The sequence below is a fragment of the Arachis stenosperma genome, chromosome 6, assembly GCF_014773155.1.
Source record: "Arachis stenosperma cultivar V10309 chromosome 6, arast.V10309.gnm1.PFL2, whole genome shotgun sequence".
Taxonomy (NCBI): domain Eukaryota; kingdom Viridiplantae; phylum Streptophyta; class Magnoliopsida; order Fabales; family Fabaceae; genus Arachis; species Arachis stenosperma.
The window spans coordinates 123,430,140-123,433,364 of NC_080382.1; the positions used below are offsets into that span (position 1 = coordinate 123,430,140).

General features: G+C 36.3%; 1 non-coding gene across 1 annotated transcript; it reads left to right on the top strand.

Moving 5' to 3' along the window:
• The first annotated feature begins 463 nt into the window (after positions 1–463).
• On the top strand, positions 464–571 carry LOC130938039 (small nucleolar RNA R71). The gene has a single exon (XR_009069222.1). It is a non-coding gene; the product is annotated as a small nucleolar RNA R71 (small nucleolar RNA).
• The last annotated feature ends 2,654 nt before the right edge of the window (positions 572–3,225 follow it).

Below are 3,225 nucleotides of genomic sequence, written 5' to 3' on the forward strand. Positions count from 1 at the left end.
GTAGGTTAGTCCGCTCTGAGGGCGGATCTGAAAGTGAATCTGAGGAAGAAACCAGCCCTCATTCTACTGATTTGGTTGTTTTACGTGCAGAAAACATGGCAGCTAGAAGAATTACCATTCAGGAGGAAGGAGCTCCTGATTTTACACTGCAACCGTTTCAAGCGCATCATCCAGACAGACTTTGAGAAATCATATTGACTTGCTGAGTCAATATTTTGTTCTGAGCCAATATGGCATTCAGAGTATCAATCTCAAGAACTCCTTTCTTCTGATTCGTCCCATTATTCACAGGATTCCTTTCAGAAGTGTACATGAATTGGTTATTTGCAACCATTTCAATGAGTTCTTGAACTTCTGCAGGCGTCTTCTTCAGATGAAGAGATCCTCCAGCAGAGCTGTCCAATGACATCTTGGACAATTCAGACAGACCATCATAGAAGATATCTATGATGCTCCATTCAGAAAGCATGTCAGAAGGACACTTTCTGATCAATTGTTTGTATCTTTCCCAAGCTTCATAGAGGGATTCACCTTCCTTCTGTCTGAAGGTTTGGACTTCCACTCTAAGCTTACTCAATTTTTGAGGTGGAAAGAACTTTGCCAAGAAGGCATTGACTAGCTTTTCCCAAGAGTTCAGGCTTTCTTTAGGTTGTGAGTCCAACCATATCCTAGCTCTGTCTCTTACAGCAAAAGGGAATAGCATAAGTCTGTAGACCTCAGGGTCAACCCAATTGGTCTTGATAGTGTCACAGATTTGCAAGAATTCAGCTAAAAACTGATGAGGATCTTCCAATGGAAGTCCATGGAACTTGCAATTCTGTTGCATTAGAGAAACTAATTGAGGCTTAAGCTCAAAGTTGTTTGCTCCAATGGCAGGGATAGAGATGCTTCTCCCATAGAAGTCGGGAGTAGGTGCAGTAAAGTCACCCAGCACCTTCCTTGCATTGTTGGCATTGTTGTTGTTTTCGGCTGCCATGTCTTCTTCTTGTTTGAAGATTTCTGTTAGGTCCTCTACAGAGAGTAGTGCTTTAGCTTCTCTTAGCTTTCGCTTCAAGGTCCTTTCAAGTTCAGGGTCAGCCTCAACAAGAATACTTTTGTCTTTGCTCCTGCTCATATGAAAGAGAAGAGAACAAGAAAATATGGAATCCTCTATGTCACAGTATAAAGATTCCTTGAGATGCCAGAGGAAAAGAAGAATAGAAGGAGGAGGTAGAAGAAGAATAATTCGAACTTATCAAGAGAGATAGAGTTCGAATTTTTGATAGTGGAGGAGTGTTAGTCCTTAAATAGAAGGATGTGAGAAGAGGGGAAGAATTTTCGAAAATAAAGTAAAAGATTTTAAAGTAATTAAAAGAAATTTTGAAAATTTGATTGATGATTTTCAAAAATTAAGAGTGGAAAAGAAATTAAGTGATTTTTGAAAAAGATTTTGAAATTAGAAATCAAAAAGATATGATTGAAAAGTTATGGTTTTAAAGAGATATGATTGAAAAACAATTTAAAAAGATTTGATTTTTAAAATTAATGACTTGGCTAACAAGAAGTTTAAAAGATATGATTCAGACATTAAACCTTTCTCAACAGAAAAGGCAACATACTTGAAATGTTTGAATCAAATCATTAATTGTTAGCAAGTATTTTTGAAAATGGAAAGAAATTGATTTTGAAAATATATGATTGAAAAGATATGATTTGAAAAATATTTGATTTTGAAAAATTATGGAGATTTGAAAAAAATCTAAATTAAAAACAAAATCTTCCCTCTTGTGCCATCTTGGCGTTAAACACCCAGAATGGTATCCATTCTGGCATTTAACGCCCAAAACTCGACCTTTTTGGGCGTTAAACGCCCAGCCAGGGTACCTGGCTGGCGTTTAAACTCCATTTTTCCTTCTTCATTGGGCGTTTTGAACGCCCAGCTTTTTCTGTGTAATTCCTTTGCTGTATGTTTTGAATCTTCAATTCTCTGTAATATTAACTTGAAAAGACACAATTTAAAATTTTTTTGAATTTTTAATGATGAGGAATAATCAAAATGCCACTAAGATCAAATAAACAATGCATGCAATACACCAAACTTAGAAGTTTGTATACTACTGACACTAACAAATTGAGAATGCATATGAGAAACAACAAAACACTCAAGACAAGAGAATTTAAAGATCAGAGCAAGGAAATTATCAAGAACAACTTGAAGATCAATGAAGAACATAATGCATGTAATTTTCGAAAATTAGAAGACTAAAAACATGCAATGGACACCAAACTTAAAATTAGACACTAGACTCAAACAAGAAACATAAAATTATTTTTGGTTTTAAGATTTTATAATTTTTTTTGGATTTTTCGAAAATTGAGTGGAAAAGAAAATAAGGATATCAAAATTCTTAATAAGAATTTCCAGGAATCATGCAATGTTAGTCTAAAGCTTTAGTCTAAAAAGATTAGACATGGCTAGCCAAGCTTCAGCAGGACATTACATTCAAGAGCTAAATTGATGAGAATCAATCAGCTTTGGTGATGATGAAAACATCATCTGAAACTCTAGAATTCATTCTTAAGAACTCTGAAGAACAAAATAAAATAAAATTACCTAATCTAAGCAACAAGATGAACCGTCAGTTGTCCAAACTCGAACAATCCCCAGCAACGGCGCCAAAAACTTGGTGCACAAAATTGTGATCATCAATGGCGCCATCAACATGGTACGCTCAATTGCAATCTCAACTCTTTATCACAACTTCGCACAACTAACCAGCAAGTGCACTGGGTTGTCCAAGTAATAAACCTTACGTGAGTAAGGGTCGATCCCACGGAGATTGTTGGTATGAAGCAAGCTATGGTCATCTTGTAAATCTCAGTCAGGCGGATTCAAATTGTTATAGAGGATTGATAATAAAAAGATGAATAAAACATAAAATAAAGATAAAGATACTTATGTAATTCATTGGTGAGAATTTCAGATAAGCGTATGGAGATGCTTTGTCCTTTCCGTCTCTCTGCTTTCCTACTGTTTTCATCCAATCCTTCTTACTCCTTTCCATGGCAAGCTGTATGTTGGGCATCACCGTTGTCAATGGCTACAGTCCCGTACTCTCAGTGAAAATGTTCAACGCGCTCTGTCACAGCACGGCTATTCATCTGTCGGTTCTCGATCATGTCGGAATAGAATCAAGTGATTCTTTTGTGTCTGTCACTAACGCCCCACAATCGCGAGTTTGAAGC